This window comes from Cyprinus carpio, chromosome B10, assembly GCF_018340385.1.
Source record: "Cyprinus carpio isolate SPL01 chromosome B10, ASM1834038v1, whole genome shotgun sequence".
Lineage (NCBI taxonomy): Eukaryota > Metazoa > Chordata > Actinopteri > Cypriniformes > Cyprinidae > Cyprinus > Cyprinus carpio.
Genome location: NC_056606.1, coordinates 18,158,365 through 18,175,174, shown reverse-complemented (window position 1 = coordinate 18,175,174; position 16,810 = coordinate 18,158,365). Strand labels below are relative to the sequence as shown.

Below are 16,810 nucleotides of genomic sequence, written 5' to 3'. Positions count from 1 at the left end.
CTCTACAGTTCACACACCGAGCCCGTTGTTGAAACTTCTGTGAGATGATTACTTTGGAGCCAGACTGCACCAGAGACAGATAGAGAGTGACGTCTGAGGTCCTTTCATCAACCGTTTGTCATAATACACACAACTCCCAGTTATTATGATCTCACCACATTCCTCCCATTAGTGTGGCTTAATTTCTCATTGACATGTGAGGGTTAAGCAGCCCAGGCTCCTCCTAAACATGAATTCGAACCATTCTGGCAACTCTACGTCCCACCTTACATCTGACTCATGTTTCTTGCACAAGTTCATGCCCTCATCCTAACTGTGAATATGAAATGCTTGTCATATTTGTGCTCTGTCATTGTTTCTGTCAATTGTTCACAGTCTCTTGCTGAAGCTCCTTATGGTACATCACTGAGAGTTAAATGAGCAACACAGTGCCATTTACGAAGGCCAGTTATATGATATCAGTTGCTGAAATGCTTCATCTGTCCTTTGATTGGTTTTACAGCAACCTGCAGAAAAGCTATTAGTATTGAATCCATTTCATCCATTGATTTTGCTGCACAAATTAATTTGTGCTATAGGCCTATATACTCGCTCCGCGCATTTACCCAGGGCTAAGAGGCTAAACCCTATTTTACCGACACTAAAACGCCTGAATTGCCTTTGTGAGTTCACCTGGTTTTAATTTAATTAAAAATAAACGAGTTTAGATGGCGTTGACAGTCTAAAAGCGATACTCGAGTGCCCTCTAGTGGCGCAGATGGGATATTAAGGGTGTGTGCCTCGTTCTGGCTGAACACGACTGGGTGAGGAACGACATCATTTGTATTCCAAAACGTTGTGGTGTCTGTTTATGGATACTGTTGCCTACAACTACACGTCTTTTTTTTCCACAGTTTGCCGCTGTCAGGTCTCTCAGCGCTTTTAAATAGCATTGCAGAAGCCAAATGATTGATGAGTCAGCAGTTGTTGCAACCTGCAGGGCGTTTTCATACTGAGCACAGAGATGCAAATTAGATCGCAATACAGTGGATCGGCATGAATCTTAATGCACGTTGTTTTGCCATGATTAATTGCATCTTATTTTATCCAAGTGTGCCATATTCACACAAATAAACACAAATCAAATTATCCAAATAAAAATTCACAAAATAACTACTTCACATGTAAATACAATGTATGTAAATTTAAGCTTTTTTAAAAAATATATAAAATAAGTATGCCCTTCAAATAATAGGTAATAAAACTGGAGTTCCTGTGAGTACCATATTCTACCGCATAGGCTGTAGTGGGAGGAGCTGTGATTGAATTCCCGTCTTGTGATTGGCTGAAACAGGTGTTCTGAGGTTCCGTAGTCAATGATGACTGAAGTATGCATGCTTGTGTGTGTGTGTGTGTGTGTGTGTGCTACCAAAAAAAGACCATTATCTAAGCCACATAATGACTTCTGTTAACCAGGGAAGTGGTTTGGAAGTGTCTGCTAAGTTCTCTCTTTGCAACGTCAGTTTTATGTATACAAGTCTGAGAAATGAATGAAACGGGTTGATCTTTTGTGGGACAAACTGTCTTTCTCACTTTCTCCCCCTCGGTCCGACAGCCTCAGAGACAGTAGCTAAAGTAGGAACTCTTTTGAGTGTGAGGACACATGCTGTTGTTATGGAAACTGGGCTTTTGGAGCTATTATTGTGAGGCTGCTTTGGAGAAGCAAACAGAACGGTGGGCCTCTAGTGAGTGACTCTCCATCGAAATGTTCCACCGCCTAATATTTGTTTATAAACATACACAGCAAACAATACCAAATGAAAAAATAAATAAAATGTGCGCAAAACGTCTTAGCTTTTTTACTTCACAGCGAACTCTATATATTCTCAGAATAATTAGATTACCCAACGAATGACTCGTGTGTTTTGATTCTTTTTAATTAATCTCTTTATGGTTCTTCTTTTTAATGTATCGTCCAGAACGAATGACTTAACGTGATTTGGTTTTGATTTTTAATGAATCTTTTTCATGTCTCGTTCTGAAAACGAATGATGTCAGCCGTTCTTCAGTGCAGTCGACTCGCGAGCTAATGAATCTTATGAGTCCGATCTTCCCAGAGATTCAAAACATAGCGCTACAACGTGACCAGTATTCCGATTTCTGAACGATGAGACGGTTCTTTTTACCAGCTCAAGAAAAAAAAAAAAAAAAAGAAAAACACATTGAATCAGTTAGAGCAGTTACTGACTCACTTAGACTCACTGAACCACATATTATTATTATTTATCATTTTGTTCGAATCTAATTGAAAAACTGCTAATGTATTTTGCCCGTGACTTAAATTAGCCTACTGAAATTAGGCTATTGGCTAATTGTTAATACATGTCAACATGTACAGACACTGACACTGAGTTTATGGTAACTATTTTATGCATATATATATATATATATATATATATATATATATATATATATATATATATAAAGACAGAAATGTCACCGTATTTTGTTAATTTAGTGTTTTTATGTATATATATATATATAGTGAGGATCAATATGTATTTAGCACATTGGAATATAAATATACAATTATTTATATATATATATATATATATATATATATATATATATATATATATATATATATATATATATATATATATATATATATATATATATATATATATAAAAATAAACTTTATTTTCTATAGCGCCTTTAAATGGAGATCTCAAAGCGCTTAAAAAAAAACAAATAATACACTTTATAAAAAAATACAACAAGCAAAAATATGAAAAGAAATACAAATCAAAAAAAAAAAAAAAAAAAAAAAAAAAAAAAAAATTAAAAAAAATAAATAATACAAATGTTCAATTAAAAGCTTAAAAAATGCTAAGAGTTTTAGCTTGCCTTATCTCAATAGGTAAAGAATTCCACAGTTTATATATATAAACAAAATAGCCCAGACCAGATGTAATCTTATATATATATATATATATATATATATATTTCATTTATTTATTCTCTTTTCATGGTAATGCAACACGAAATGCCACAACAACAATCCAACAAACACAACAAAAATACATTCCATGACAAGAACAAGACTAGGCTGAAGAAAAAAAAAAAAATCTTATAAACTCCTACCCCACTCTTATATTAAGAAAATTACAAATTAGATGGCCTCACCGACATAAAAAAATAAATAAAAATGAAAACACCAAAAAATAACAAAATAGCCAAGACCAGATGTAATCTACTTTCAATTTTAACATTTTTTTTCTTTTCCCCTCTTTTAATTATTAATTCTGCTTAAACAACACTAAACAAACAAAAACAACAAATATATATATATATAATCTGAAATTGTCCCATAATGTGGCTACAGACAGTAAAGGTAATAAGAATTACATTTCCCCCAAAATATTTTCCTCATAATTACCAAAATAATCCAGAAAAAAATAAATAGAATCGTTAAATTCCCCTTCTTTAAACAAGACGTAACACAACGGCCAAATACTGTACATATCAGCTACTGTACGCCCATCTGACACATGTGTGCATAAAAATAGCTCAGATGGAGCATAAGAACGCGTCCTGTGTGAGCTTCCACTCATAACCCAGATCATATAAACAGTGAATCATTCCTAACCTCCGCGCGTGGTGCTGAACGGACAGCGCCCCTAACTTTAACCTGCATGGGCGTGGCTCTTCAACTATCGACGGGACGACGACTCAGACCGCGGATAAAATAAATAATAATAAAAATTAAGAGTCATTATCTGTTCTACGACTGCACCGACCATACATTTCTCTTTGTGTACCACATCCACCGCGTGTTCCCCAAACACACACAGCGATTGCTAACAAAGGTATCTCACAATAGGCATTAAGTGACAATTCATCCGGGGAAAAAGCCCTCAGATATGGACACATTACATCTTTAACCCTCAAAACCCCGCATCACTTCCGCTGTTTCTCCTCTCCTCTCTCCAGCAGAGCGTCACCTCATCCTCCGTCGGTCTCGCGTCTAATACGGTAACATCTCTGGATTTTCTCTGAATGTTTGTCATCGCTTCAGTAGATATAATACTATCAAATCATGATGTGTATGGTTTAATAACAACATCATTTGCACGGTGCACATTTATTTGCATTCGTTCTTTGTGTTATTGTATTATTCAACAGATTGTTCAACATGAGTAGGCATCTTTTCTAAAGGGCTTTGCGATCAATTGCATATTAATATGCAGGGCTGAATGGTGAACGGATAATAAAATGTATTGTTTTGGCGACTCATGTAGTAAAAAATCCTGAAGAAATGCTAATGGATTGTTTTTATTATTTCACTTCATTTAAATGTTTACATTCCGTTAGTATTCTTTTAAGATTTCTCTGACATGTACAGGAACCTCCTCGCCTCACATACAATGTTGTTTCTCACCTCCTAATGGGAAAACTAACATTTAGTGTCCACAGAGCTCTCCAGCCGGAGGTTTACACGAATTTGCATCCATCTGACAGTATTCACTGAGAGAAATGTCTGCTGCCGGAGATGTGCCATTCTTCCAGAACATGGGGAGCTCCAGCCCCAACCAGCCACGGCAGAAATTCTGTGGCATGTTCTGCCCGGTGGAGGGCTCGGCTGAGAACAAGACGCTGGACTTTGACTCGCTGTCCTCAGGGAAAGGTCGAGTGATCGAGAGGCAGAAGGATATCTCCAAACCACGAAAGGTGGAGATCAGGAGAAGTACTGGAAAAGAGATTCTGCAGAACCTAAACGACGAGGTAAGAGCTGCAGGGATTGTGCACTGTCATGTGGGTGGAAACATTAACACTATTGCATGAAGCAATCTTCATTCAGATGCAGCCTCCTTTGATTATAATAACAATCAACCAGACAAAAAGCTGTGATTTTCAAAAAAAAAAAAAAAAAAAAAAAAAAAACCTTGCTTGGAGTATATTTATGTATCTAGATTTGAAAATATTTCCATATTGTAGCTAAAAAGGGGAGCTGTAGAATCCAATCAGTTATGGTAATACTGGTTTACAAATCATTCTAAAAATATGAAATATATTTTTAAAGTCGACACCCTAAATTGTTTAATGATTGTTTTTGTACTTATTTAAAAGTAGTACTTTTTTTATGTTCTACTAATTTGCAGTCTATATTACATACACAGCTAATAATTTGCAGAATGCTTGATTCTGATCGGTCAATCTCAATGTTGTTGTCAAATATTTATGCACAATAACCTCTAAACTTTATATTTGACTCAATCAATCTCATAAAATGCTAGTTTCACTCTGCACTCTGTTTCGTCTCATATGACAGAATAATTTCAACTCATTGTCTATTTACTGAGTATGTAGAAATATGTGACATAATGTACAGTGAGGTGATCACTATCATGAAATATGTCCCTTTAGGATGCTACAGAATCTGATCACCCTGTCTGGGTTTATTTTGTGATAACCAGCTGACTTTGCAATATTTCTTGTTGAAGTTGAATAAAATTATGAATTATTTTAAGGCTTGAATATTTGCTGTTCTCACAAAAAAAAAAAAAAAAGGTAAACTATACATAAAATGTCTTTAGTCATTATACATAAAGTTTAGAACTTATTTTATTTAGAAATAAGATGAAGCCCTTCTAGCAACAGGTCATTTTTTCAAAATAAAGTGTACAAACCTTAAAAATGATGATGATTAAAACATTCAATAAGGTTTTTTTACAGTCCAGTTGTTCCTAAGAGCCCAGTAATTCAAGAGGCTGTATGTGTGGGCCTTTGTATCTGGATGCAGTAACCATAGTTACAGTGACAGTGATGCTGAGCTGTGATTGAAGTACGCCCCAATGGGGCTTTAAGAGCAATAACTTGGGACCTTTTATATTATATTCAGAATTACCCTCCTTTTTCATATAAGAGGAGAAAATTATATAGTCTTTTCACTGAATGTTGTCAGATGATATGAGCTTTTATACATGGTAACATGATCCTACACAGTCAAGAAAACGCTCTGTCACCCAATATACCAAACAGGAAATTGCTCTATGTTTGGCAAGTGTGATTTAAAGTCACTCTTATGCTTCTTTTTATTATTATTATTATTTTTTCCTTCACTGATAGGCTTTAATGACTGCAGATATCAATAGCATGTTTAGGTCTGCTGCACTGAGCCCAAAGCAGCCAGAAGGACTCGGATATTGAGCTGTAGTGTTTGCATATTAATAAACTAAGATTTGGGTAAAAGATTAACTTTAAGAAGGCATTATGTGTGGTATTACATACAGTTCTAAATTGCTAGAGCTAAAACTTGCAAACATAAATTGTTTTGTTACCACTCAAGTGTATTTTTTTTTCTTAAGTTTAAATGTCTTTAAGTCACATTTATTTGATTACTGTGCACACAGCTTATCGAACCACTTACTTTCAAACATAATATTCAAAGTAAAAATGATTTGACAAAAATCCTCGCAGCATGAATATCAAGAGGTTTACTTAGGGTTACTTTATTTGAATAAAACAAGACTTTGCATAAAATTTGTGATTTTATTTTATCTATCGTATTAATTTATTTTATTATTATTTTATTATTGACTGTGGTTTGAGATTATTAAGTTTGTTTAGAATAAAAACAATATTTTAACATAATTTATACATATATTATGAACAATGAATAATATAATGAATATATACAGTATATACAGTAATAGTATATCCTAATATACGATTTAAAACTACACTATATATATATATATACAGTATATATATATATATATAAGAATACTTATTGAATAGGCCTAATATACGATTTACAACTATACATTTCCCTAAGATACATATGCCTTTTAATTTTTTTTAAATATATATATATATAGTATATATATATATATATATATATATATAATATATATATATATATATATATGTATGTATGTATATAATGAATGTTAATCTCAGTTAAACACATTTTATGTATTTTTTAATTAATAAGTCAATAAAAAAGTGCCATGTCACTGACACTCTTATTAATCTCCATAATCGTTTGCATGCAAATTATGTTTATTATTCATCACACAGTTTTTGTTTTCCGTCATTTTCGATCAGGTCATGCAAACACTGATCCGTGTGTGCCATTAAACCCATTGTCTGAAACACTGGTCACCCTCTCTGTGGACTCAGAGGAGGAGCTGCAGGCTATCCAGGGCGGGGTTGTGCGCATGCGCGCTGCTCTCCGCTATGAAAATCTCTCGTTTTGTCTCAGACTGTCTGGGTGGACTTGGTGCATCAGTGGAGAGGAGATATTGGGCACAGGTCCTTTGTCCTTTACATTTCTAGCGCTTTTACCTCCTCAGTTCGCCTCTTAATCCCTAAAGGACTAGAAAAACTGTCCTAAACCAAGCCATTTCCCCTCCCAAACAGATCGTTGCATCCATTCTCACAGTGATAACGGTTCATCAAAGGGAATAGAGCATAAAGAAGATGTCTGGCTATCAGGGCAAGAAGAATATTCCCCGCATAACCGTGAGTTATGGAATATCTTCTTTAATTATTTACTTAGTATAAAGAATGTTTATAAATAGTTAAAATATTGTGATAATAAATGCAGCTATTTGATTTGCACGAACGCTGATCTAAACGCAACACTCGCTGATCCCCTGCTCCGCGTAGCTGCGTTACATTACGTTGCTCAGGTGCTTTGGAGCCGGTAAACGTGTGATGTTTTAGCGAAATTAAGCTGTCAAAGTGTTTAATGTATATCTTGAAGCAGTACTGCAGCACGGCATTGCGTTCTAGGACTCTGATGAGATTCACGCCCCATCTCCAACCGCGACGCAACAAAACCGGAACGCTTCCCGTTTAATTAATGAAGCTGTTTTTCTGCTTGCGTCGCGTCGCTCGCGTTAAGCGTGACAATGTGTAGCGAATAAACCGAAACGTTCCAAACTCTATTTAATAATTGCATTAAATCAAGCAGCTATGAGAGACCAACTGTCTGACCAATTGTGACTGACGCGAACACAACGTGTTTGAAGGAGCGGTACAGGATAATGGAAAAACGCATGGCAAACCAGGGGGAAAATGAGCAGATTTCCTTCCTCAAGGCTGTAGGTTTGAATTATAATAGCTGCATGGCCCATACTTCTATATATCTTTGCATTTGCTTAAGCCTTGTATTGAAATGATTGTCACAATAGAATAGACATTATCATGCTTCCCCACCCATCTGATTATAGCATATCCACATGACATCACAATGCACCTAATTTGATCTGTTTTAGAGTAAAACATGCTGGAAATAGCTGTACGGAGACGGTCGAATGGAGCTCCCACTCGGCTCGGCTGGTGGCGGGTGTGCCTTTGTTTCTTTTCAAAGGAAGCTCTTTGGGCTGAGGTTTCGGGGAGAGCTTTAGGACACCCTTTTAGATTCCCTAAGCGATGTTGAATGAGAAGTAGGTGGGTTGTGGTTTCCATCCAGCATGTTAAGGAAACCGCATCCAGCTCTTAGTAAGATCTAAGAGGTTGGAGATAAGCCAGTCGGAGAGTTGCACGTGCAAAAAAAGACCGAAATGTGCAGCTGAGAAAACATTCAGATGGTAACAAGGAAAAATAAGCAAGAAGAATGAGATATCTGAGAGAAATGCTTGTAGAGTTGCCTAAAGCTGTGTGTGTGTGTGTGTGTGTGTGTGTGTGTGTGTGCCACACCCCTATTACAGTGGCATGTTTTTTTTTTTTTTTTTTACAGTGGCCTATTTAGTGTCGCGTCTATGGCACATCAACGTTTGGGAAAGTAATGGGAATGGAATTTGACTCACTTCCAAATGGATCTGTTGACATCAAATAGCGCAGAGGTCACTCGGTCGATTTTTACTTGTTGCGTCCGTTCTAACTGTAGTCACAGCTTGGCCCCGTCAGTCATCACCCCTTGTACTGTAGTGGAATTCATGCAGACCTCCCAAGCACACTGTGACCCAAAGACCTCATGCATAAATATTGTCCTCCCGGCACAATTAGGTGAATTGTTCGTAGAGCGGATATTTAAGAGCAATTGGCTGTGGAAACGATGGACTGTCCATCTTAGATCTGTATTTCCTGTGATTTTGTCTCCTGCATAAATAGACCCAGGCGTGGTTTGGATGCACACATAGTTGACACACAAGCATATGGCAGCGTAGCTGGTCGGCTGGAGGGCGGCTGGGATGGTTAAAGGGTGGGTCGGTGTGAACCAGCTGCATTGGTCAGCTGCGCAGACAGGCAGAGGAGGGTGACACCTTCTTGAGCCTCATTAAAGATGAATGTTAGCTTTAATTCTCCACCTGCCTGGTCACTTTCAGCTGTAGTTATGAGGTCAGACATCAGAGAATTTTTTTTGCATTCATACATTTTTTGACTGTATAGTCAGATTCACTTGTTTTCATGTTAATCACTGACTGGCATTGTTATGTCACCACTTATTGCTTCTGCTTTCTGCATCAGACCTACTGTAAAAGATAAAAAGATAAAAATTAATGAGTAAATAAAGAAATCGAAAATGAGTAAACAAGTGTTATTTTGGTATTTATTTATTTTTGTAAATATTTATATTCAGTGTTTATTTTGATATATATTTATTTACTAAACAAAGATGAAAGTTTTAATATTAATCAATCATATATATTCACACATTACACAAATATTCACTTTATTAACTCAATTATTTAATTACTACATAAAAAATACAAATATAATTTACATTAATAATTAAATAACCGCATAAATTAAAAAAAACAAACACATAGAGCAAATGTTTACATACATATTTATTAAAATGGGAATTGTATTATTTATTTATGTTCACTTTACTCAATTATTTAATTACTACAGAAATATATATATATAGATATATAGTATATATATATATATATATATAAATATTTATATTTTTCTTAGTAATTTAATAAATAATTATTTAAGTAAAGCAAATGTTAACACAAAACATTTATTACAATTGTAATTTTTGTGAAAAAAAAATTTTCATTAAAATAAAACAATTTGTTTAATTTTGTAAAAATATTTGTTAATAATATGCAAGTATGTGTATGTAATATGTTTGTATTTGCAATATGTATTAATTTATTATTTATTATATATTAATAAGAAACCATTATAATAAATATTTACTATCTTTCTGTGGTACTTAAAGAAGAAGAAACCTTTATTTTAAATATTTACTATCTTTCTGTGGTACTTAAATTGGTTTAATAAAGGAAATATTTATTAAAATAAAATATCCTTTTTAAGAAATGAATGAATACATATTTAAGATAAACTAATTTATTAATATAAATAAAAAATAAAATATAAATATACATATTTATGTGTTACTGTATTAAGTAAATAAATTCATATTTAAGTAATTATTTACAGTATTTATTAATTTATTTAACAGATGATAGTTTTATTTACATATTTATGTGTTACTCAATTAATCATTTACTTATATTAATTATATAATAAGATAATTATTTAATTATATTATGAAAGATCATCTTTTGTGGTAAATTACATTAGTATAGTAAATAAAGTAAGTAATTTAATTTATTTAAATAAGTTAAAAAAAATATTATAAATACAATAAAATATGATCTTTATTTAATAAATAATTTTAAGTAAAAAAAAGTAATATATAGATAAACATGTATAAGAAATGTATATAAAAAAACAAACAAATTCTTAAATAAACAAAAATGTTTAAGGAATTAAATATTTATTAAAAAGAAAACTACATCATCTTACTTTTGCATGTTTTTTAGTAGTTTCGATTGTAATACAGTGTAAAATTCTGTGATTCCAAAAAAATAAAGCCCTCCTCAGCCCCGTTGTCTGGTTTCCATGGCAACCGCAGCAGCTCCAGTGCAACCCAGTGATATGTCCCAGAATGCACTGCTGACCTGCTGTTGTGCCTCTCGTTCACCCCCCACCGCAAAGCCCAATATCCTCTCTGACTCGTATCAAGCATTCTGCCAGGAGCGTGTTTTCTTACAACATACAAGATTTCCATTCATAACGGCTACATTTGCGCTTCAGAGGGGAAAAAGGCACCAAGCACGCAAACAGTCAAGCCACACTTTCGGTTTTCCTTTAAGAGGATCATAAACGGATCGACCTGGCAGCTAGAATCCGGCTCAACTAAATCCGTTTCTAAACGACCGAGGGATGGAATCCCAAGCGGTTAAACCCAAAGCCTGGAAGTCAGTCAATATGGATTATTATTAAGCGCAAATTTGCTTCAGATCTCAGATGTGACGTCCTTTATGGTTTGATGTTCATGGACACTAATTTGTCTGTTTAAACTTCCATTATCATTTTCGGCATGCAGTAAAATAAACATGCTGACCTGAAGACTTCCTGTCAGTATCCACCACTTTGTCTCTGGAAAAGATCCAAAACAAACACCAGTTCAGGTCATAGAGTCCACATTTCCTCTAATTAACATTACAACCTTTCTGAAAATGGCATAATGCCTTAGCCCAGCACTGATGACTCTGATTGGTCGGTTTGTGCATGCAGACAGAGGAAATGGATGGCAGTGATTGTCTGGGTTATGTAATGCATGTTATGAAGCAGCTGTTGAGTGTGGCCGACCGCCAAAGCCACTCGCCTGGTCCCAGAAGCACAAAGATCTGGACGTGAAAAGTAGAAGGCATTCTTCTTCTGTAGAAGCTGGTGTTGGTTTTTCTATAAATTGAAATGGTATATGAGAGCAAATGAAGCCCCGTTTGGGTTCAGTAGTGTTGTTTTTCTTGTTGTGGGATGTGTAGTAGGAGATGTCAGGTCACTGGAGTATTTGCTTTCATCGCTAAGTGAATCAGGGCAGGGCAGGCGCTTGGGAAAGCGCACCCAGGGCCTCATGTGGCTGGGTGTGCCAACAAGCACGCAAAGAGGCAGAAACGCAGGACAGAGCTGCCTTTGTCCCGTGCGGCTGCAGAAAGGCCTTGTGACGGAATGTTCCACCGCTCCCCCTTTCAGAAAAATGGGCCGTTCTTCTTCCTGGGTGATGTAAAGAGATCCCTGCCAACTTAAGCCCGGCTCGATACTTCACAAACCTAATCCTTAAAGATCAAAAGATACTATTTTCATCTAATTCACTTATTGCTTGGAAAATGTAGAAAGCGCACAAATTCAGGAAACACGTTCCTGAGGACATGTTTTGTCATTAAGATAACCCAATGAGTGTTTTTGAACTTTTTCCGTTCTTTCTTGTTTTTCATTCACTGAAGCATGAGACTGATTTCATGCCTCTAAAGCCTGAATATAGCACAAATCAATAGCATTTGGGACCATGTTGTGAAGAAGCATTTTACTGGTTAAACCTATTAAACAAAAAACCGCATCCCTTCACTGAATGAGGACAGTTTTTATTCTATATAAAGATTGCTAGCTGTTTGTTAATTATTTTACTTAATTACTATCAGAAAGGTGCATGTTTTATTATAAATATGATCAGTTTTTGTCAGGCAATAAAGCAAATAAAGAAATATATGTATATATGTATATAAACAAATATAAATATAAAACATATAAACAAATAGAGAACGCTGGAGTTAGAGAGTCCTTTTTTTAAATAAGAACCGTAGTTAAGAGGGTCAAGTTTTCTTAATAAATAAATAGAAAACAAGTAGATAAAATAAAAATAGAATAGAGAGTGCTAGTGTTAGAGGGTCAAGTGTAGATGGAAGAGATGTGTTTTTAGCTGTTTATGTATTAAATGATTTATATATAAATATATATAAATAAATACTTATTAAAGCGAATATATAAAAAAGTATCAAATAAAATATATTTATTTAGTTAATAAATCAATAAACATTTATTTACAATAAAACTATTACATATATTTAGTAAATAAGTAACAATTAATTCTTCTTCACTTCTTTGTACTGTCTCATATTTTCATCACTGAAGTGTGATGCTTTTCTGGACTTTTTCCGTGTTTAAGTGCTATATTCGTGGTCTCGGGTTGCATCTACAACCTAGAAAAATGTGACAACACGTTTCTGCTTCCACTCAAAACTGATTATATAATAAATGATATGTGGGGTATTTTGAGCTGAACCTTCACTGACACATTCTGGGGACACTGAGGACTTATATTACATCTTGTAAAACGGGGCATAAATAGGTGCCTGATAGATATGCATTACAACTATTTAGGTCTCTTGGGTTTTGTAAGTCTTGTGTTTTATCAAATAAAAGTTGAGTGCATGATTCAGTAACTCATATCATAAAACAAAAGATTATCTTGCCGCAACACAAGGTAACCTATAGACATGGTCACTGAATGAATCCGAACTGAATAACTTTGATGAACAGCTTTGAAAGTTTGAGTAACTGAGTGTATCAAAATCCCCTTCACTAATACAGTACACATATACTAGAAATAGCAATCAGATCAGAGTAAGGGTGACTCATTGTCTCCAGGGTTCAGTGAGCACATTGTTAGTGCAGGAGACAGATAAATGTTCAAATGGTGGACATGTGTTTTATTGTAAAGGACCAGGGATCCACTGATGCCGCTTTATAAAGAAGTGGGGGTGATGCTATACAGCTGAATTTATAAGCTCTGATTTACGGGCTCCTGGATACATTTGTATTGTACTGGAGTATATATTCACAAAGAGTCTGTATTTAATGAAGTCAAAAGGACAATTTGCACGTGTACTGCAATAGGGATACTTAAAGCGACCTTTACTCTGGTGTTGCAGAGTGAACCGTCTCTTGATTAAAGGGGCGAAGAATTGTGAACGATGATTCAGTCGTTCTGTTGCCGACCAACTCTATATCGGTCAGATGGCCTGATCAAGTGAGTGTAAAAAATATATTAGCTGAAACTGTTCCTTGAGTAGTCTAAGATTATAAGGTTAATGTGTGCATAATATGCTCCTTCAATCATGTGACACATGAAGAGATAATGAAAATAGCCCTTGAAAATTTGTCCCTTAAAATTAAAATTAGATTGCTCAGATTGTATAACTCATATTTCTTTTTTATATCTCACTTACAGGCAGATGGGAGATGAATCTGATAGTGCCTGGCGGGGTGGACAAACCATCGATGATCACGGGCGTATGGTGATGCCGGGGTGGATTGATGTGCACACCACGCTTCCAGATGCCTGACAGTGGGCAATGACTGCGGCCGAGACTTCTATCAAGGCACCCGTGCCGCGGCTGGCTGGAGGAACAACTGATCAGTATTCAGCCAACTTGCGAGTGTGATGAGTATATGCTGAAAAAACTGAGCAAGGACTAGTGCTGTTTGCATATCAAACACCCAGAACAGGGTCATAGCCGCAACTTAGCAATGCATAGCAACCACTCAGCACATGTCATTGAAACTACATACAACACCTAGCCAACATCCAATCTGCAGTGTGCTACACCAGGGAGCCATCAACATACCTAGCAACACCCTAGATCCACACACAAGCTATAGCCTTACCCCAGCGAAGCTGTAGAACAGCCACAACACCATATCAACCATAGCAATGCCCTGGGCAAATGAGCATAACACCTGTGCAAACATTATGAGTATAGTTAGTTAAAACCCTACTCAAAACAACTCAGAAAACATCACCCACGTCTGACTGGACTTCAAGAAGAGATTCATGGACTTTCAAAACAATCCTTATGCCAGTCAAGAATGCCATGTAGCCATCTACCAAATGCTATTGACGGTGACATACAAACACCTGCCAACCATCTAGATGATACACTAGTTACACCCTGACAGCCAATGAAACAATACTGCAACAGCTTCGCGTGGCAATTTCCTGATCAACACCTAAGCCACAAGCACCATATCTGCAGTCTAGTAATATTTTCAAGTAACTTGCACTCTGGCCAGCCACTAACAGTGTTTTATGGAATAGCGCATCCCACCAAAGCAAAACCGCCTAGCAATGTTCTAGCAAACCACCACTCAACACAGAAAGCAACATCACTAGCAACCACCCACAACTCCATTGTAACACGCAGCACTACTTTAAGATACCTCCCCCAGTTACCCCTGTCACCAACTTCAGCACCATTGCAACCAGCAATGCCCTGACAACCACCTACCACAATTAACTAGCAATGCTCTAAGAAACCACCACAATAGTAACCACTTAGCAATGCCTTAGCAACCACCTACAATGCCACCATAACCGGCAAGCGCAACGGCAACCCACCTACTATGCCACATAACAGCACCATGGCAGCCACTAGCAACTGCAATGCGCTTAGCAACCACTGGCTTACCCTGGCAGTACCACAGCTTGCTGGAACAGAGTACACAGTAATGCTTAATTACATGATAGCCAAAAAGCATGGCAACTGCTAATATATAGTTATCAGAAAACCAGACACCTTTTCTAGTAAGCAATGCGCCTAGAAACCACTCCTTGTGTGTCATAGCAACAAACAGCAATGTCATAGCAACTCAGCTAGGCAAATGGCATACATTTGCATCTACCTACAACACTTTGCAACAGTATAATGACCCAGCCACAAACAATACCATAGCAACCACCAACACCACATAGTAACCACCTAGCAATAATCTAGCTACCATCCCGCATCACCATAGCAACCACTTAGCAACACTCTTTTGGCAACCAATCCACAATGCCACATAGCAGCAACACCACCTAGCAACTAACCAGTAATGCCATAACCTGACAACTACCCACAACATCTGAACAAGCGCATAGTAATGCTCAAATGGTATTAAAAACACTTAGCAACCACTAATATCTAGGAACCAGAAAATCATAGATCTGTGCCAGTAAGCAATGCCCTAGAATCCACTCACAGTGTCATTAAACCACAACAGTGCCATAGCAACCTCCTAGCAAACGCCATTGCATCTACCTACAACATAAAGCAACTGTCTAATGACCAGCCACCAACAATACTATAGCAACCACCTACGCCACCATAGTAACCACCTAGCAATAATCCACACCACAACAGCAACCCTGACAGCAACCCACAATATCGTAGCATAGGGTAACTTCATGAGCATTTTACCATTTCTTTTAAGAATGTTATATACAAACATAAAATACAAACATAAACACAAAAACCTGTCAAAACAAAATGTCAAAATTAAAATTAAGAATTAACTTAAAGAATCCGTGACAGAAAAAATACTTAATGTAATTAACTACTACTACTAATAAAAATTATTATTAAAAACATTATTTTTGAAGGAATATTTTTCAGAAAAAGTATTTACTAGAATTTATTTAGCAGAAAAAAATGTAAATACACACACACACACACACAAAAAAAAAAAAAAACAAACAAACAAAAAACAACATTATCTATATATATATATATACTTTTATATAATATAATATATATAGTCTATATATCTATATATATATGTTATAAATCAGTGATTAGAGATGTTGGATTATTATTATTAATGCAACAATTAAAATGGAATCTGAAATTAATAGAAAAAAGCTTTGGTTTATAAAAAAATAAAACTTTAATTGAGAAAAAAAAAATTCATAGGCCCTCACAAGGTAATTTTTCTAAACCTTTAATAAATTGTGTTTAAGATGGTGTTTTATGATTTTAATTAATATAATGCTTTTTTATGTCAATACAATTTAATGTAACCATATACACAGAGTCTAAAAAATTTATATAATAAAAAGAATCTAGAAAAATTCAAAACAAAACCAAAAAAAAAAAAAAAACAAATTTTGAAAAAAAAAAAAAAAAAATGGAATTTAGGAAAAATAAAACAGATTTCATAGGGCCCTACATAATATGGATGTCAATGGCTACCAGC

The 16,810-nt window shown here is 35.4% G+C and overlaps 2 protein-coding genes across 2 annotated transcripts in view; both read right to left on the bottom strand.

The window, feature by feature from the left end:
- mmp13a (matrix metallopeptidase 13a) overlaps nucleotides 1-16,810 on the bottom strand; it is a 102,890-nt gene that overhangs the window by 18,886 nt on the left and 67,194 nt on the right. The window lies entirely within an intron of this gene.
- The window catches only part of LOC109060466 (collagenase 3-like), a 98,571-nt gene that overhangs the window by 41,768 nt on the left and 39,993 nt on the right, over nucleotides 1-16,810 (bottom strand). The window lies entirely within an intron of this gene.